The sequence below is a fragment of the Antechinus flavipes genome, chromosome 3 (assembly GCF_016432865.1).
Source record: "Antechinus flavipes isolate AdamAnt ecotype Samford, QLD, Australia chromosome 3, AdamAnt_v2, whole genome shotgun sequence".
NCBI classification, from domain to species: domain Eukaryota; kingdom Metazoa; phylum Chordata; class Mammalia; order Dasyuromorphia; family Dasyuridae; genus Antechinus; species Antechinus flavipes.
Window position 1 is genome coordinate 226,108,485 of NC_067400.1, and position 22,045 is coordinate 226,130,529.

A 22,045-nucleotide genomic window follows, 5' to 3' on the forward strand; every position below is an offset into this window, starting at 1 on the left:
AATACTAGGGAAAATAAAAATAGATAGGAAAGAGCACTTATATAATAGGTGAATTGTGGGAATAGAGTGCTGAGCCTACAGTCAGGAAAACCTGAGATCAAATCTGACCTTACACTTTTAATAGCTCTGGGGAAAATCAATTGGACAAGTCACTTAACCTCTATTTGTCTAGGAGGCAAATAGCTAGGTAGCTCAATATATAGAGTGTTCTGAGCCTGGAGTCAGGGAGATCACCATTCAAATCTGGTCTCAGACACTTAGAGAAGAAAATGGGAAACCACTCCATTATCTTTGTCATGAAAACCTCATGGACAATATGATCCATGGAGCCATGAAGAGGTAGACATGACTGAATGTCAAGTTAAGGGAAAGATTAGGGAAATTTGAAATAGGCTGAAACCTGTGATCATGATAACACTTTTTTCAGACTTCCCTTGTATTTTGTTGTTGTTGTTGTTGCAGTAAACCACACATAGATTTGAGGTTCTTTGGCAATCAAAGTGAGAAGTAGTCAGACATTATCAATAGTTTATATATCTGTAATTTGTCTCTTTTGACACATAGAAGCTAAACAAATGAGAAAGAACTCTAGAATTTTGTTCATATCCTTGCCAGACATCATTCAATTCTTTTGCTCTTGTTTGGGATCTGTATTGCCCTTGTAAAAATGGCCCTTATTTTCTGAGACTCAAAACTCTTGCTGAGCCTGAAGGAGTCCTGGTCATCAAGTCAAATTATGATCAGATAAGCAGGAAAAAGTAGAAAAGTGCTGTTCTAGGTCAGTAATAATAGCTAGAAATTGTGCAGAACCATGTGAGCTATTCTGAGCCTATCTGTGAAGATTGAAAATATTACTGGACATCTGGGGACATGCCGTCAGATTTCTGTCCAGAGGAGTTTGGAAATTCCACTAGATCAACATATTTATGCTCTTATCCCATGTCTTCTGATATGTAGGCAGATAACTATTTTGAAAGTGGCTAGGACTCTTGAAGATTAAAAAAATATATATTTAGTATTTTATTTCCCCTTAGTTACATGTAAAAATAATTTTAAACATTGGTTTATAAAATTTTGAGTTCCAAATTCTTTCCCTTCCTCCCTTTTCCCTCCCTGCTCACATTGAGAAGGCAAATAATTCAATTCAGGTTATACATGTATAATCATGCAAAACATTTCCATATTAGTCATGTTGTGAAAGAAAATATAAACAACAGACAAAAAACTGCAAAAAAATTGAAGTTTTAAAAAAGTATACTTCAATCTGTATTAAGATACCACCATCAAGCTTTCTCTAGGGATGGCTAACAATTTTCACCATAAGTCCTTCAGAGTTCTCTTGGATCATTGTATTTCTATGAATAACTAAGTCATTCATAACCAATCATCTCAATATAGCTATTACTTTATAGACAATACATTTCACTTTTGATTTTGTTTTATTATTTTTTGATTTCTCATAAAGTCATTAGTTTTCATTTGTTCAATTCTAATTTTTAAGAGATTTTTTTTCCAGGGAGTTTTTATACCTCCTTTTACATTTGGCCAACTCTTTAAGGAGCAGTGACTTTTTTTCTTTAGTTAATTTTTGTGCTTCTTTTTCCATTTGGCCAATCTGCTTTTCAAGGCATTCTTCTCTTCATTCTTTTCTTCTTTTAACATTTGGTCTACTCTATTTTTTAAGGAATTATTTTCCTCAGTATTTATTATTTGTGTGTGTGTGTGTGTGTGTTTTTTTTTTTTTTTACCAAGCTGTTGGTTCTTTTTTCATGATTTTCTTTCATTACTCTCATTTCTCTTCCCATTTTCCCTTCTATTTCTCTTACTTAATTTCCAAAATTCTTTTTGAGCTTTTCATGGCTCAAGATCAATTCTTATATTAGTTAGAAGCTTTAGATGTAGAAGCTTTGACTTTTCTGAATGTATGTTTTGATCTTCCTTGTCACCACAGTAATTATTTATGCTCAGAGTCTTTTCTACTGTTTGTTCATTTTCGAGATTTTTTCTTTACTTTTAATTCTTTGTTAAAGTGGGTTCTGTTTCCAGAATGGTGGACCCATTGTCCTACGCTTCAGGAAAAATCCCTGCAGCTTTTTTTTTTTTTTCAGAGATACTTCTAGAAGTTGTAAGTTTTTCTTTTTTTCCCCAAGTTGGTATGATCTAAGGAAAGCTATGTTTGCTATTCTTTGATTCTTCTGGCCTGTGCACTGGTCTTTGAGTGACCACAAATGCTCTTTTCTGGAACTGTGAGGAAGGTCTTTGCTCCACTGGAGAATAGCTATTTTATCACTTGGCAATACTACTTGTCTTTATCTTGAAGCTGTGTAAAATGCCCTTGATATAATTTATCTTAAAAATGCAAGAAGGCCTTAAATTTATGCAATTAGACTGTTATTAACAGTAGTGGAGTTCATTAGTGAGAATTCTACATTTGTTTCTTAATACATTTCTACCTAGGAGCTCACTAAAACCAACCACTTTAAAATAGAATTGTTATTTAGTTTTCAAATGAAATGCCTAAGTGGAGATGGCAGGTATATATACCTTTACTTTTCTTTTAAAATATTTTTTCCTTTTTAATTGATGCTTTTATTTTCAAAACATATGCAAGGATAATTTTTCACCATTGATCTTTGCAAAACTTTATGTTCCAATTTCCCCCCTTCAACCAACTGCTCCCCTAGATAGTAAGTAATCAATGTTAAACATGGTAAAAATATATGTAAATCCAACATAGGTATAACATATTTATACAAATATCTTGCTGCATAAGAAGTACCAGATCAAAAAGGAAAAAAAAATGAGAAAGAAAATAAAATTCAAGCAAACAACAACAAAGTGAAAATGCTATGTTGTGATCTTTACTCAGTTTCCACAGACCCCTCTCTGGGTGTAGATGGCTCTTATCATCATAAAATCATTTATACCTTTACTTTTCACAAATATGAATTGGATCTGTTGGGAGCAGTTTCTTTTTCTTTACATCAGATCCTGAGATAGGAATAAATTCTTTAAAAACAAACAAACAAACACTATGTCTGTAATCTGTATTGCTTGGAACAATCCGAAAACAACTTAATTTTTTAAATCTTTCTACATTTGAATCAAAATAATGGATGTTGCTTTTCAGTCCTTCCTTTCCCCTCCCCCCTTTTAAAAAAATCAAACATTTAATTAATTGTAGTTTGCTATACTTTGTTATACTAGGTCTTCATAGGTCCCTGCTTTTCTCCTTGTAGTCTTTACTTTTTTTCCTGAGGCAATTGGGGTTAAGTGACTTGCCCAGTGTCACACAGCTAGGAAGTGTTAAGTGTTTGAGACTAGATTTGAACTCAGGTCCTCCTGCTTTCAGGGCTGGTGCTCTATCCACTATGCATTTAGCTGCCCCAGTCTTTTCTTTACTGGTTTGTAGTTCTACTGGTGTAAACTTTTTGGTATATTACTTTTCATTGCCTAGCTCAGATAAGTCTGAAAATCAAGAGATTCCCTCTCTTCACCCTTACATCTATATTTAAATTCCCTTCCACAGTGTAACTTCTAATTGCAAGAAATTCTTTTGTCTTTTTTTCTTCCTCTTCCCATTTTCTCTGTTACTGCTGTTGTTCAGTTGTTTTAAGTAATTTCTTACTTTTCATCACTTGGTATTTTCTTGGCATAGATACTAGTGTGATTTTACCATTTCTTTCTCCAGTTCATTTTACAGAATAAGAAACTGAGGAAAATAGGATTAAGTGTCTTGTCCACAGTTAGAGAGCATTAAGTGTCTGAGGCTAGCTTTGAACTCTTGAAGATATGTCTTCTTGACTCCAGGCCCAAAACTGCATTCACTGCACCACCTAGCTTCCCTTCTTTCTGTAGAGTCTATCTATTTTTAAATAGGCAAGCTAGCCCAAAGCTTGACTGTTTTTATTTCTTCAGTCTTTTAGGGGAGATGGAACTCTGAAGGAACAACTTTTCTCCCCACTCTTCTCTAGGACTCAACTACTCTTTTTTAAAAATTTCTTTTAAATTTATTTTGTCTTTTAATTTAATTAAATTTCTAGAATTCCAATTTTCATTAAAATGAAAAAGTTGGAATAAATTCTGTTTAAAAAATACCACATATGGCTTCAGGGATAAGAACTCACTATTTGACAAAAATTGCTGTGAAAATTGGAAATTAATATGGCAGAAACTAAGCATTGACCCAAACCTAACACCCTATACCAAGATAAAATCGAAATGAGTTCATGAATTAAACATAAAGATGAAAACTTGAAGCAAATTAGAAGAAAAAAAGAATAGTCTTCCTTTCAGATATGTGGAGAAGGAAGGAATTTGTGGCTAAAGAAAAACTTGAATTGATTATGAAATGCAAAATAGGTAATTTTGGTTATAGTAAGTTAAAAAAGTTTTTGTACAAACAAAACCAATGCACAAAAGATTAGAAGGGAAACAGTAAACTGGGAAGAAATTTTTACATTCAAAGGTTCTGGTAAAGGCTTTATTTCTAAAATATAAAAATAATTGACTCAAATTTATAAGAATACAAACCATTCTCCAACTGATAAATGATCAAAGGATATAAACAATTTTCAGATGAAGAAATTAAAATCATTTCTAGTCATATGAAAAAATATTCTAAATCACTATTGATCAGAGGAATGCAAATTAAGACAACTCTTTAGTACCACTACACATATCTCAGATTGGCTAAGATGACAGGAAAAGATAATGACAAATGTTGGAGAGGATGTAGGAAAGATGGACCACTAATACATTGTTGGTGGAATTATGAAACTATCCAACCATTTTGAAGAGCAATTTGGAACTATGCTCAAAAAGTTATCAAACTATGCATCTCCTTTGATCCAGCAATGTTTCTACTGTTCTTGTATCCCAAAGAGATTTTAAAGGAGGGACAAAGGAACCCACATGTGCACAAATGTTTGTGGCAACCCTTTTTGTAGTAGCAAGAAACTGGAAATTGAGTGGATGCCTATCGGAGAATGGCTAAATAAGTTATGGTATATGAATTCAAAAAGGCCTGGAGAGACTTACATGAACTGATGCTAAGTGAAGTGAGTAGAACCAAGAGAACATTATATACAGCAACAGAAAGATTATGCGATGATCACTTCTGATGGACATGGCTCTTTTCAACAGTGAGGTGATCCAGGACAGTTCTAATAGTCTTATGATAGAGAGAGCCACCAGCACCCAAAGAGAGGACTGTGGAGACTGAATGTGGATCACAACATAATATTTTCTCTAATTTTTTGTTGGTGGTGGTTGCTTGTATTTTGTTTTCTTTATCCTTTTTTTTCCCTTTAATTTGATTTTTCTTGTACAGAGTTATAAGTGTGGAAATATGTACACAAGAACTGCTTATGTTTAACATATATTAAATTGTTTGCCATCTAGGGTAGGAAGTGGGAGGAAGTGGGAAGAAGGAAGGAAGAAAAAAATTTAGAAACAAGGTTTTGCAAGAGTGAATGTTGAAGACTATCTATAAATGTGTTTTAAAAATAAAAAGCTTTAAAAAAACACCATATATATGTCAATTTTAAAGTATTCAATTTAGTTTAATTTAATAAATATAATTTACTATATACTCCCTTTAAGGTATGTATACAAGGAGCTGGGAATGTGAAAACAAAAACAAAAACAAAAAATTATGATCCCTGCCATAGAAACTTTTTACATGATCTTTTGTATATTTGGCAAAGTACAAAAAGTGTTGAATATGGAGTCAGGAACTTAGGATTCAGATTTACCTCTATCACTGATTGTGTGATGGTAGGCAGGCCACTTGATGTTTCTCTGTCTCAGTTTCCTATTTTGTAAAATGAGAATATTAGAGGAAATGACTTCTCAGTTAGTGACTCTTCCCCACTCTGCTATACATGTCCATTTCAGTCCTATGCCTGCCTGTCTCCATAATACTACCATTATGCCTGATATTACCACTTGTTCTATTGTTGACAAACTATTCTTCATATTAAACATGTTCTCCTCTATGGAAACTGCTTTGTATAATTAATTATTTTATTTAATTTTTTACACATTTATATGTAGAGATCCCCTGATCACTTCCTCTTACCTCAAGAGAAGAAAAGAATGAAATGTTCTTGAGATAAAGAATTTGTGCTATTTTTAATCTGAATACACAATGCCAATTATGATTTGCCACATAATAGATGCTTAATAAATGTATTTAGGGAGAATAGAAGTTTTGTTCCTTTTTTCACTTGGCCATTTTAGCCACAGACTTCTGAAGCTAATTGCTTACTCTGTAGTTAAAATGATCAATCTTAGCCCAGAAAAAAAGTTGAGAAAAATGTACCTCCCCTTTTCTTTGAAAAGGTAGAATATTATGAATGTGGAATAGTGAATATAGTATGAGACACTGTTGATGATGGTTGTTTTACCTAAAAGTGTTTTCTCCCTTTTCTTTTTAAATCTTTATTTTGAAGATTTGCTTGATGGGTAAGGGATTTGGGAAGAATATTTGGCTCAGAAATGAGGCAAAGTTTAAAAAAAAAGCAATAAAATCAGGATTTTAAAAGATTGAAGATTCAAAGGAAAACCAACAAGATTAAATTTTGATTTTTCATAGACATTACTTTCACATATGTATTTCTACATGCCTTTTATTATTATGTCTGGAAAAAATACAAATTGTTTGAAAGCAGGAATTTTTCTTTTTTTTTTTTTTTTTTGTATTGCAAAGGTTTTGTACCATGCATGGCATATACTAAGTACTTAAAAACCTGTTGACATGCAGTACCCATTGTTCTTCAACATAAAGTTAGCAACAACTTTTCTTTATGTTTCAAAGTAAAATGTTTTGATGATATGTTTTTCAAAATTAAAAGAAAAAAACAAAATTAGCCCATTTTCTCACCATAAAAAGTTAAAACAGCAGTCAGCTACCAATGACCTTGACCTTGAAAGGAATCAATAGGAATCCAGGGGTAGGGGTAGAGGTACCCCCTCTAATCAGATCATTGTTGGTATTTAAAGTCTCCTTTGGCCAAAATGGTTCATTTTATAAATTGATAAGTATTTCAGTGCGGGGATGACAAGGCAGAAATACACCCAGAGTTTCTTTTTGTTGCCTAACTTCCTTTATAAAAGTTGATGGTATCCTTCTTCCTCCTACCCCCTTGTTTTTTAGAGTATTTTATTCTAATCAGATCTTTTCCTTACCCTTTTCTTTGCTGATGAATTCTTATTGGAATTACATGGTATGTGAAGTGACTTTTCCTGGTCTTTTGAAAGATTTTCTATTTGACCTAGAAAATTTAGATCTTGATAATCATGTTTTTGAGGCACATAGCTTCTAATAGAAGGAAAGAGAGTCAAAGGGCCTTGGTAAAAGTCACTTAAGCCAAAGCTTAAGTGCCAGAGGTGTGCTGGTAAATATTTAATAACAGGCTTTCCTCCTCTTTTCTAATATGTGCATAACACACTTTAAAGTTTAATCTGCATGACTAATATTGTAGGTCATTAATCGTCAGTATACGAGTCCTTGATTTGTATGTAGCTTTTGCTAATTTCTGAGATGTAAATGTCAACATTGAAAATTTAACAACTGGCTTTTGTGAACAGATAAGATCTGGTTCCAGAACACGTGCTTTGCTTGTCTATTTCTTCATCTGTAAAATGAATGAGTTGAACTAGATGGCTTTGGAGTTTCCTTCTGAATCCTTCTGAATCAGAGATTTATGATTCTGAATATGTTGAGCTATTTTTCCAAATTTCATAACTCCCTTTAATTTTTAAAATTAGCTTTCTAATCACTTTTTGTAAGGCTCTGATAGTTATTCTCTTTTCTTTTCTCAGTTTTAAATTGGAATTCATAGAATTATAAATCTAGAGGGGACCTCAAAAGCTTCTTAGCATAGGTCTCTTCTTTTACAGATGAGAAAACCAGGGAGTTTAATTTACTTGCTCAAGTTTACTTATGTTAAGTGTCAGAGGTGGAATTTATTGAAGCAATTTCCTGTTCAGTTTTCTCCTGGGATTTTCTTGCACCATTATATTTCATTGTTTTGGGGGTGTGCCTTAGCTTGCTCATTTCCCCAAACTCTTTCTTGAATTTTCCTGTCAAGGCTTTCTCCTGAGAATATATTTCTATTTTCTTCTTTTCACTGTTATTGATATTAGTGTTTTTCTTTCTTGTTTATTTTATTGATTGATTTTTTTTTTTAATGAGGCAATCTGGGTTAAGTAACACACAGCTACAAAGTGTCAAGTGTCTGAGGATGTATTTAAATTCAAGTCCTCCTAACTCCAGGGCCAGTGCTCTATCCACAAAACTGCTCCTAATCTCTTGCTGTTTTGAGGCAATGTGGAGAAGAAATATTATATACAATCTCTTACTTCAATGATCTTGTTAGTCACCTATGTGACTTTGTGTGAATCTCTAAATCTTTGTCCCAATATGTCATGGGTATCCTTAGGAGGTGATTAGCCATGAGATGAAAATTATATGATCAAGAATCTCTTCCCTTTTTTCTCTCTCAATGCCACTACTAGATATATACCCCAAAAGGATCAAAAGGATCAAAGGCAGAAGGAAAGGACCCATATGCATGAAAATATTCATAAAGTATTTTTTGGTTTAACAAAGAACTGGAAACAAAATTATGTCCAACAATTGGGGAATGGCTGAACAAATTAGTCATAATTGGTTCTTTCTTCTCCCATTCTGCAGGTCTATTCAGATATCAAGTCATGATGATTCTACTCTCTGACAATGTTTTCATTCTTCCATTTTCTGGCTTCATGTTATCACCCTGATTATTATCTCTTATACTATTGCACCAACCTCCTAATTGGACTACTGGTTTCTAATCTCTTGCCTTTCCAACACCTCAACTACTGATAGAAAAAAAAAAAGAAAAGAAAAGAAATTTTCCTATTTTGAACTGTTTCTTGAGAGCTTTCAGTAACTTCCTAATGTTTCTATGAAAATTTTCTTTGTTTTTCGTTATTATTGCTCCTTCTGGTACATTTTTATGCCTTTACTGGGATATTTGCAGTACATCTAGTCTCCTTTTGGCTGTCCACATAGATAGTTTTGCTTCCTTTGTTCCCTTCTTACCTCTGCCTATTAAAATTCCCAGGTTCTTTCAAGCTTAAAGATAGACATTTGTATGTGTGTGTGTGTGCGTGTGTGTGTGTGTACACACACACACGCACACACACACACACACACACACACATTCCAACAGGTATTTCTAAATCTCTCTATATCTCTGTCTCTATTTCTTTTATTCTGTGTTTCTTTATGAAATCCCACAGAAATCCTCTCCTAAACTCCTTGGTTATTAATTAGCATACTCTCTGCTTAAAAATTTTATACACATATATCTTGAGGGCAGTTATTCTTCTTTGTTTTGTCCTTGTATGCCACATGAATGGACCAATGCATTGTAAATAGTACATGCTTAAATTTTTGTACCAGATAAATCACCAGGATGAGTTCCTTCCCTCCTCCCTCTCTTCACTCTGCTATTCTAAGGTCTCTCTGAACTGCCTTCTGCACTGTGCCCTCTCCTAAATATATTTTTTTCTTTTTTTCTGGGTCTTGTCCTAGATATAAACATTTCTACTTATGGCTCTGACTCTATGAAGACCCAATAGGTGAACATTATCTATTTTCCCAAATTTCTCTTATTTTCCCTGGATTTATCTATTATACTTATTTCTTCCTTATAATTATTAAACACACACACACACACACACACACACACACACACACACACATACAATCACATATAAGACTTATTGGATTGCTTAAACCTAGAGCTGCATGGCTGAGGAACCAGAACTCTTGCTTAGAGACCAAGTTTATTTAATTCAACCAGATATTCAGGAGTTTTCCTAACTCTAAGGAGTTTTTCCCCATTGCATTTTTCAAGCAACCCTCATGTATTATTTGGAAACTGCCTCTGTGTTGGCCAATCAATCAGCTTTATTTCTTTGTTCTTTTGTTCTAATCTTATATAATATGTAACTTACAGACACTTGAGGGGAGCTGGCCACCTCTTTTTTGACTCTCTCCTCTTCCTCCCTCCCTTCCTCTTTTCCACTCTCCTTTCCTTCCTTTCCTTCCTTCCATCCTTCCTTCCTTCCTCCTTCTCTCCTTTTCTCCCTCCTTCTCTCCCTCTCTCCTTCCCTCCCTCCTTTCTTTCCTTCCTTTCTTCCTCCTTTCCTTTCTTTCTCCCCCCCTTACTTCTTTCCTTTCTTCCTCCCTTCCTCCTTCTCTTCTTTTCTTTCTTCTTCCCTCCCTCTCTTTCCTTTTCCCTCCCTTCCTCCATCCCTTCCTTCCTTCTTTCCTTTTGTCCTTCCTTTCTTTCTTTCTGCTTCCCTTCCTCTCTCCGCCCCCTTTCAGTTTTTTGAAATCTGGTTTTCCAATGTCTCTATTCATAGGTTCCCAATAGCAGATACTTTAACACATTTGGTAAAATGGAAATAAATTGAAATGAACTCCATAAGACCCTTCTTGATATTACCCATATATGTGCATATATGAATATATAAAACCTTTCTATTGTTATACAAGCTAAACTGACTCAAGAAGAAATTACTTACATACACACTCAGCACTTCCTTAAAGCTTAATTCATGCTTACTCATTTAAGAAACTTCCTTTGCCTGAGCTTACATTTCATGTACATAGCATTTATAACTAGAAATTGTAACAGAACTTATTTTTCTGTGGGGGAAAAAAAAAAGATGTTTCTTTTGCTTTTTTTCTTTGTTGTTACTTCATTTTTCTTGGGCTTTGTTTCTTCATCTGCAAAATGAAGACAGTGTCTTAGATGACTTTTAAGATTTTTTCCAGCTTTAAAATGCTATGATTCTATAGCAATATCCAGAATTGATTAAAAAAAGACATGTAACACATTCTGGAAACTAGACTCCTGAGCAGCTGACATAAAGGCTGAAAAAATATTAGTAACTTGAAAATCATTAATAAACATAAATATTTCCAAATGCAACAGACTGAAAAAAATTGCATAGGAAAACCTGAATCTACTATGCTTAATTTTAAAGTATGCTGCCCAACTTCAATATGGTACTGCCCTCCTTATAGTCTCTATCCTCTTCTGAGCTTCTTTCTCTTTTCTTCTGTATATTTAATAATGTTTCATTGATTTCTTTTCTTTCTTTTCTTCTTTTTCTTGGAGGGAACATTATTATCATTATGAATACAATCAAGCAAAATAAATTTGTGCTGTATTAGTCATGTCTAAAAATGTATGTCTCATCCTATACCTATAGTCCATTACTTCCCTGCCAGAAAGTGGGAAACGTATTGATCAGGGTTCCTAAGTCTTTCAAAACTTTCCTTTACAATGTTCTAATCAACATACACATTGTTCTGGTTCTTCTCACTTTATATTATTAGTTCAAACAAGCTTTCCTCTATTTCTCTGAATCCATTTCTTATGATACAATAACATTTTGTTGCATTAATTTACCACAGATTTTTTAGCCGTTCATCAATTATGAACAACTTTTTTGTTTCTAGGATCCTTGTTATGTAACAAGAAGTGCTGCTATAGATATTTTTATACATAAGGATCCTACGTTTCTTTCTTTGATCAAGTTAAAGTATATATGCCTAATAGAATAGTATTAGGTCAAAAAGTATACCCGGTTTGGTGACTCTTTGGGCATAATTCCAAATTGCTAATCAGAAGGGTCAATCCCTTGGTTAGCCCAAGATTTACCAATGGCATATTATTTTGACTATCCTTTCTTGGCCCCTCCAAAAAATTGTCATTGTTTTTAAGTAACCCTTGCTAATCTAATAAATGTGAGGTAGTTATTTGAATTTGTATTTTATCTTATTATTTGTGATTTGGAATGATAATTTGAACTTCTCTTGAAAACTGCCTGTACTTATTCATTTACCATCTATCTATTGGGGGAATAATTCTTTTTCTTATATATTTGTACCAAGGTTCTAATTACCTAATTATCTATCTGTCTGTCTGTCTATCTATACATTTTGGATAACTGATCTTTATAGCAGATGTGAATTTAAAAGGCAATAATTATACATCTTGAGAAATTCTCAAATACCACAATATATTTGCTAAAACTGCCAACAAAATCTCAAGTGCCTTTCTTCATATCCTATCTACTAATCCCCAGGGCCAATGCTAATCTGTTTCTTCCTTTCCTTCTAGTCTTAGGGGGAAGATTTGTTTCTGTAAACCTCAATGTTCTGTTTTCTTGGTATGCATATACTTTTCCTGCTTTTCCTGCTTTCTCAATCACACACTATACAGATGTTATGTGACTTCCCCCTAAGAGACTCCATATGCCTCAAAAATAGAATTAGTACCTAAACAAGAACTATGTTTTCTTTGGCTTAGTCTATCAAATAACAATGCATACATTTCAAAATCTGTCATTTTTCTATTAGCTGGATTTCTTGTAGGTGTCATTGAATAACTCTTGAAATTGATTTGAATCTTGGTTACAGCTTATTTTCAATCATTAAATTAAGTTTAATTGATTTTTTTTTTCAGAGATTGACTACTTTCTGTTTTCCAAACTTATATTTCTGAATTTTATCCAAAAAACGGGAAGAAGCAAAGACCTTAGCTAATTCTTTAGGTAGTTAGCCACCTGATTCTATCAATCTTCACCTGAGTGTAACTGAGAAAGCAGGATCAGTGCTTTGAAGTATGAAGACCAAAATTATGTGAAACATTTTGAATATGTTATACATATTTAATCAATATTGACATGTAGTTGGTATTACATCATCTTCTATCTGCTCATATTCTCTTCTGTGTGTATAAATTTTTTATTCATTTTACACTAAAATATAAAATGAGAAAAAGAAAAAAAATAGAACATTTCTATGTACAGGGCAGAAGATAAGAAAGTATTCAATATAAAACAGTAAATATCCATTTCAAGCAAACCTAAGTAATAAATTATTTTCAAAGCTACCTAAGCTTTGTTTGTTTGTTTGTTTGTTTCCTTCCAGGTTTTCATTTGTTCTCTGCTGTTCATTTCTTACTTTATTTTTTTTTTCTCCCTACCTTCCTATCCCCTAACTCAACTCTCTTCTGTTATGGGCCAGAACTCTGAACTTGAAACAAAGTTTGTTTCTTACAGGGTGTTAAGTCAGTGGAATTGATAGAGACAATAGTTATCTATTTAGCTTGGTTCAGAATGATTGATTTAATCTTACAACAAATAATGGTTTCCTAGTGATATTACTCAGTGTAGAGCATATAGGCTAATAGCCTCAGCCAGGATTCATTCAGAGAGATTCAGAGGGCAGAGGCAGAGAAGACAAAGGACTGGCGGCAGGAGCTTAAGCTCTCAGAACCAAGGGGAGAAATTCAATTTGATCTTCCAACTTCCTGGTGGCTGGCCTGGTCTCCTGCACTTCCCCCACTAAGACCAAGGTCGGTCTGAAAAGCTCTCCAGAAAGCTGCCCAGCTCCAGGAAGGAGATAATAAAGGATTCGGACTTTAACACTTGGCTGTTTTCATGATGATTACTGAACTGAAATGAAGGCTGCTCCCAGAGACCCCAGGAAAACTGACCAGAGAACTTTATACTCTCCCTCCCTTCTTTTCTTTCTTCCTCCCCCCCTCCCTTTCTCTGTTTCTCTTTCTGTCTGTATCTCTTGTCTCTCTCTGTGTGTCTCTCTGTCTCTCTGTGTCTCTCTGTCTCTGTCTCTCTCTGTCTCTCTCTCTCTCTCTCTCTCTCTCTCACACACACACACACACACACACACACACACACACACGATGGGCCCTCCATAGGTTCAAGTCTTTACATTTTTTCTAAATTAACCAGCTTGTATATCTCCTATCTGAGACATTATTTGTAAAAGTTTTCCCCAATTTTCTGCTTTTTTCTTTTCTTGGTTTCTTTGGTTTTATTCATCCAAGAAAATTTTAATTTAAAGTAATAAAAATTGTCTATTTTATATTTCAACAATTGTCTCATCTTATAGTTTAAGATCTGGTACTGCTGAATCTCCTTCCTTTACATTTTCCCCTTAGGATTTCCTTGAAATTTTTGATCCACTATTCTTCTTATTGAATTTTGTTATTATTTTTTCTAACTCACAATTTGTTTTAGTAATTTAATTGGGATAGCATTGAATAAATAAATTTCTGGTGAAAATTTCATTTTTTTATTAATATAATAAATAGTTCTACCTACCTTTTTTTTTTTATATTTTTAAATTGACCTCAGATGGTAATATAACGTAAAAAATATGCATCGATTTTATTTGTATTTCCCATAATACCCAGGGTAGGGCTAGGTATCTATCACCTCAATACTTAGCAAATGTTTGGGAAAAAAAGATATTGAATTAATTTTGAGCATTAGGCAGAAAAAGATGGTTATAATCAGTGTTTTAAGAATATGAAATAAACTAAGCCTACAGTTCCTGGAAAATAATTGGTTTTATTTAAATTATTTTGTTTTAGGATCCAGAAAAATCTGAAACATGTATGCTCATATTTTTCTCTTTTAAATTGGGTATTTTTTTTCACTGTCTTCTATTAATCTCTACCTTGACCCTGGGTCACAAAATACTAAAAACAATATTCCTAACAGTAATATCAAAGTCAAGTCAAATACAATTCTGAGATTTTATGATTTATGGTATGAAAGCTCTGGGAAAGGTAGAGAAGCCCAAAAGAGTGTTATCCTGTAATCCTCAGAACAAAAGATAAAGTGACATCTTTTCCATTTAAGAACTATGTAGGTGTTAGGAAATATAAAAAGTTGTTCTCAGTGGAGAGTTGGCTGAATGATATTACAAAAAGATATTGTAATGGAAGAATGGAGTTTAAATGTAGCATATTAACATAATTATTGAAAAAGATTTTTGTTGGAACATTTTCAGAGGACTGATTAAAAAATGAATTAATTATCTTACCTACTTCTTGAAGGAAAGGTGATGCTTCAAGAAGTAGACTGAAACATTTTTGTACATGGCTATGTGGAAATTTGCTTTCTTGATTATGCATATTAATTATAATTTTTTTTCTTTTTTTCTCTCCATGGGGGCATAGTTAGAAAGAAAAGGTGGCTTAATGATAGTGTGGTAAAAAAAAAAGAGAGAGAGAGAGAGAGAGAGAGAGAGAGAGAGAAAGAAAAAGAATCATTGAAACATTTTTAGAAAATTTACAGAAGAAATATCAGATAAAAACTTATAAGCATAATAGCTTTAAAAGTATATTTCAGGTTTATTATAATACTTAAAAAGAAAAGCAGGATGTTTTTTTAAAAACAAATTTATAGTTTTACTAAGAATAGTCTTTTTCTCTTCTATTTGGCCTAAGAAAATGTTAATATCATTTGGGAAATGCTAAATTCAAAATAATAAAATGTTTAAATTGTAGACATTTTAGTTTAAGTAACTTTATTCATTTCATGTCCATATTACTTCTCTATTTTCACCAGTGACTTTATCAAAACCTGAGATATTTGAGATTCTGAGATATCAGTTTCATCAGAATAAAAAAATCAAGCCAACAACCCTTTCTCTTTTTTTTTTTTTCCCTTAATCCAATAAATATTTATTAAACATGGCAATGCACCCTGCTTGGCATTGAGGATACACTGACAAAGAGAATAGTAATATTTTGCATAGATTCTTTTTGTGGCATAATATGAGCATAAAAAAGTAAACACAAAGTCATTTGTAGGGGGGAACATATACCAATAACTAAATAGATAGGCTCCTAAACTGAGCCTTCAAGAATATAAGGAAAGAAGTGAAGAGGTCTAGTGTAAACAAGGCTACAAAAGCAAAGAAATGGGAAATGGAATGCTAATGCACTTTGAGATAGAATTTTCTAGTTTTGGAGGCTGCTTCATGGACTACAAAGATCTGAAGGAAAGGCCCACTGACATAAGAACAAGCTCAAATTTTTGTCTAGAAGATCTGGATCTTGAGGGAATTAAGACAGCAAATCTGAGATGAAAATGAAATACTAATATGTGCTTTGAGTATTTATATCTTACCAATTAAAAAAACGGAAAACTTTGAGGTTGCATAGGCACTACACATCCTATCCTTTCTTTTTCTAAAACTGGTTTATTGAAATATACTTAAAAAAAATTTTTTTTTGAGTTACAAATTCTCTCTTCTTGTCCCCTGTCCCACTCACTGAGAATGCAAGAAGGATGTCAATTAACTATACATGTGAAATAATTAACCAAGTCTTTCATAGTTGGTTGTCATTGCTATTATTCTGTGATGATCTTTCAATTTCATGACTCAGTCACTGTGTGCAGTGATCTCTGAATCCAAGAACATAAATTGAACACTCCTTCCACTTCTCTCTCTATTTGTAAGGAAGTGATAGGACCAGTTGCCAAGATCTTAAGTTTTTTTTTTTTTTAAATTTTATGTTAAGTGATCATCAACATTGCTATTACTGTGCCCAATAACATCCTGGTATCCAGGTATTTTCTGAAGCCATCCCCCTTATCATTTCTTTTAGCAAAATAGTACTCCATCACAATCATGTGCCATAACTTTTTTTTTAAATTTCTGTTCCCATGTTTATTTTTTTTAAATTTCTTTTTATTATAGCTTTTTGTTTACAAGATATATGCATGGGTAATTTTTCAGAATTGACAATTGCAAAACCTTCTGTTCCAACTTTTCCCCTCCTTCTCCTCTATTTCCTCCCCCAGATGGCAGGTAGACCAATACACATTAAATATGTTAAAGTATATGTTAAATACAACATATGTATATATATCTATAGTTATTTTGCTGATGTGCCATAACTTGTTCAACCATTCCCCTCAATGATGAGCATCCCCTCAATTTATATTTTTTTGCTACATCAAAAAGAATTGCTATTGATAAATGTAAAAATATGTTTAAGAGAATTGTACATGTTTAACCTATATTGGATTATTTGCTATCTAAGGAAGGGGAATGGGAGGAAGGGAAGGAAAAAAAAAATTGGAACACTAGGTTTTGAATAAGGATGAGCATTGAAAACTATCTTTGCATGTATTTTGAAAATAAAAAGCTATTATTAAAAATTAAATAAAGACAACAACAAAAAAAGAAATCCTATATATGTATAGATCCTTTTCCCTGTGACTACAATTTTTTAAGCAAAGGAGTATTTTTATGATCAAGTGAAGATATAAGAAACAGCCTCTAGGATTACCAATATCAAGTCTCCTACCAATGAGGTTGGTGCAGGTGGGATTGAGGAATTGGTAAAGAGGTGGTTATTAGGTTTATTCTAAATGTGGTATTCCTAATGATGAAGGGAACAATGATAGCATAATCACATAGTCAAAGCCAGAAATCTCCAAGAGTGGACAAAGCATCATGCTTCAAAGTTACTTTACTCAAGGAACTCTCCTAAAGCAGATTCACTTGATGTAGTAAGGTACAGGTTTATATACATGATAAATAATATGTTAATAACATTTTGTTACTGATTAAATTACTAGAAATCACTGTTAATTACTGGAATGGGAATGGGTTGAGGGGAAGAGGAAAGGAGAATGCCCAGATTCTATACCAAATGCACCAGACACTTGTTAGATTTGGAGTTATATTTGCTGATACCCACCCTCAAGAGGACACAACTGTTGAGCAGAGAAGCTTAGAGTCAGGATAATGATAAGCAGCAAATTGGAACCATCTCATATATAATGAAACAGGGACTCTATTTCTCACAGCTATTAGTCTAATGGGAAGAAGATAGCTTAAAGCTCTATTTATTACCTTCCAATGTCTGCCACCACAAAATAAAGGAAGCAGAGGGTCGGGTGGCTAGACCCAGAAAGTAGGGTGCTATACCTGAAAGCTCTAAAGAGAAGCCTTTATGTTCTTCCTAGAGTCCTGGAAATCTAAGACAATTTATCAAGGAATGAAGATTTCCCAAACTGATAGGGAACTGAATGGACTGAGCTGATGAGGTTGGGCGTAAAACTCACATGATGAAGTTTGGGAAGATAATCTAAGGTTCCTTCTTCTTAAGAATTTTGTTTTTTGTCCCTCCCTCTCCTCCTTTCCCCATAATGGATTTTTCAATGTCTACTTTTGGTTCTACTTCTGATTCTTTGTCCTTGAACCCTTGCTAGGTTGGGAACTCTCCCTTAATGTCTCCATATCAAGATGGGAGAGGGCTTAATCAGCACAGTGGAATCTATGGGCCATCACAGTCTTTGTCCTTTGCTTCTAAGGCAAAGGAGACAAATGGTGCTGATTAAGAACTAAACTATTACTTTTGGTTAAAAAGTCCAGGAACAGAAATTTCTGGAGGCCAGCAGGAACTAGATCAGATGATGTCTGAGGAGGCTGGTTTTCAGGCCAGATGGCTGCCCTAGGCAAAGAGAATGCTTGGTTATATGAACCCAGCTATATAACCCTGCAAGAGAACAGAGTGGGGAGTGCTTTCTTGCTCCTGTCCTTCAAGATAATCCTCATTTGGGTCATGGCTCTTAAGTTTCCTGTTAAGCTTGCTCCGGTAGCTTTTCCCATGATTGCTGCTGGGCTGCACCCTTCTTGAGATACTTAAGATTTGGGGCTATTCCTTCCTATAATCCTGAAGTAGCTATCATTATGAATTCTTGCCTTGTTCAGGTATTCCAAAAGATATAGAACTTCCCTCAAATCTAGCTGTCTATTCACTTGGGAGTCATTTTCTTTCTCTTCTCCATACCTGAGCGGCTCATGTTGAAGCTGTGCAGTAAGATAAGTGAAAGTATGTGTAACCATTCACACCATTTCCCCAGAGTTCTGGTGATAACATCTTGGGTGTGATCTCAATTGGCATGTTCAATCCTGGGGCATGTAATTAAAGAAAGGACATCTTAGGAAATTTATTATAAGAATTTCCAACCCCTTTACATCCCTCGGAGACAATAGCAAAGGATTTCATGAATAACTGTGCCAAGGATATGATTTTCTACTGGTGCTGGACATTTATGGAAATGGCTTTGAATTCCAGCAAAATGAACAACATTATGCCACAGTGACTAGAATCCTTCCTTGCCTAATATGGTACTTCAAGTATAACTACTGTCCTACCCTATCTCTTGATTTTTTAATGACTATGTTTTTAAAAAAGATTTCTTTCTATTTTGGGTTCCTTTATGCCTACATTTGGATTAGCCTGATGTAGATTTCCCTCCTTTGTTGGACTTTATCAACTGCTTTCCCTACTTCAGCTTGAACAAATATCATGGATCTTGGATTCTTCTCAAAGGATAGCTAATAGTACCTATATTCTGTCCATCCTTGTGCTTTTGGATGATATTCCTGTGTAGGATCTACTTCCTGGATAATCTTACCAGCCTTGGGACAATAGAGGCTTGGCTATACATACATCTTGTGTTCAAAGTCTTTGCATTTATGTGATGCAATAGGTTTGCCTGATTCCCAATTGTAGATTTCTCTCTTAAGTTGTCATGTCAACTGGAAATTGAATGGATGCCCATCAATTGGAGAATGGCTAGGTAAATTGTGGTATATGAATGTTATGGAATATTATTGCTCTGTAAGGAATGACCAACAGGATGAATACAGAGAGGCTTGGAGAGACCTACATGGACTGATGCTAAGTGAGATGAGCAGAACCAGGAGATCATTATACACTTTGACAACGATACTGTATGAGGATGTATTCTGATGGAAGTTGACTTCTATGACAAAGAGACCTAACTGAGTTTCAATGGATAAATGATGGACAGAAACAGCTACACCCAAAGAAGGAACACTGGGAAACGAATGTGAACTATTTGCATTTTTGATTTTCTTCCCGAGTTATTTTTACCTTCTGAATCCAATTCTCCCTGTGCAACAGGAGAACTGTTTGGTTCTGCAAATATGTATTATATCTAGGATATACTGCAACATATTTAATATTTATAGGACTGCTTGCCATCTTGGGGAGGAGGGTGGAGGGAGGGAGGGGAAAAAAATCGAAACATAAGCGAGTGCAAGGGATAATGTTGTAAAAAATTACCCTGGCATGGATTCTGTCAATACAAAGTTATTATTAAATAAAATAAAATTTAAATTAAAAAAATATATTAAAAATGCAAAAAAAAAGTTTGTCATGTCAATGCTCACATGGCAAATTTTTCAAGATAATATGTGATGAACTTTGGGGATTTGGGGAAGGGTTACATGGGAGTGCAACATCTTAAAATCTGATAGTCAAAGATCAGAGGATTAAAATTTTTTTTCTTCTAGTTGTAACCTTGGAAAGCAAGTTGTAACTGAAAGACTAAATTATAAACATATTTTTAGAATAATAGGTCAGTTTTGCTGTTTAACATTGTATTTGCTTATAAGACTCCTTGAATAAAGTCAGTATTCGTCTTCATTGCCTTATCTTCCTTTTAAGTTCTTCAAAGGCAGGAATCATTATTATTTTAATATTTTCACACCCTTAGAAACTTCTGTATTTAGGCAACATTTTTCTTTTTAATAGTGTTTTATTTTTCAAAATACATGAAAAGATAGTTTTTAACATTCGCCTTTGGAAAACCTAGTGTTCCAAATTTTTCTCTCTCTTTCCCCTCTCCCAAAGTAATATAATATAGGGTAAATCTGTGTAATTCTTTTAAACACATTTCCGTATTTGTCATGCTGTACAAGAAAAATCAGATCAAAAATAAAAAAAAAATGAGAAAGAAAAAAAAATTCAAGCTAACAAATAACAAAACAACAAAAAGCTGAAAATATTATGCTTTAATCTTCATTCAGTCTCCACAGTTCTCTTTCTGGGTGCAGATAGCACTTTCAATCACAAATCTATTGGAATTTAGGCACCATTATTTGACTTTTAAAGAGACTTTGATCTTTTGATAGAACTGAATAAAATGTAATCTTATGAGCAGAGATAATGCAATTGTCCTTTGTATTTCTAATACCCAGGACTGTACCTTGTGCAGAGTAGATCATTAATAAAAACTTGAAGCAATGGGCTTCTCTGGAATCTTCCTTGACCCTCCCACTTAATGATATACTATAACCACCTTTGAGTGGTCTCATGTACAAAGACAGCCTAGGACTCAGGAAAGCCTGGGTTCAAGTCATGGACAAGTCATATGTAGAGGAAACTTCCATAACAGCATCTCCAGGCTTTCCCACACTGAGGTCTGGAACAAAAAGAAACTATCCTGTAAAAAACAGCCAATGTGGCTTATATGGGATGTCCCAAAAGTCTTAGGGCAGATAAAGTCCTTCAAACTTTCTAAGCTTTAATTTGATATTTTTTTCAAGATAACAATGTTGAATTTGGGAGTTCTGGGGAAATACCTACTTATTTATTCAATTTTATGTTCTGTGTTCATCCATTTTCACATTAACCTTACAGGTAAAAGTAAACTTAAAGAACATACAAATAGAGATGTGCTAGTTGGTTGGTTGGTTGTTGTCCTTCATTCTTAAAGAAGAGAAAATTATATCACTATGCTAGAGTTGAGTTATAGTGTGTCCTACTGGGACTGATCAGACTAATATGAGCTCAGAATGCTGTGCCACAGGTGAGACACAAAGAGGCTCTATGAATATTTAGGATGGTTTCTCTAATTTTGCACATCCTTTTCCTTTGGACTAATTCAATTCTGCTTTACTCATAGAACACAGCACCTTCTCTGATGACTGCATGCTACACTGGGTGGTTCTATGCCAGTGTCTCCCATGTCATACAATCAATTCTAAAGTTCTTAAGAAAGACTCTAAGAGTGTCCTTCTATAGCTTTTTTCTGATGACTTGTGTGCTTGCCCTGTGTGAATTGTCAGCAAAATAATTTTTTTTTTTTTTTTTGGCAAACATACATTTGTCATTTCAACATTGGCCAGCCCAATGAAGTTGTATACTCTGTGGTAAAATTGGAATGCTTGGCAGTTTAGTTCAAGAAAACACCTCAGTGTCTGTATCTTATCCTGCCAGATTTTCAGAATCTTCCTGAGACCATTCCAATGGAAGTGATTCAGTTTCCTGGCATGATGTTGGTATATTGTTCAGGTTTCATAGGTATATTGTTAACAATGAGGTCA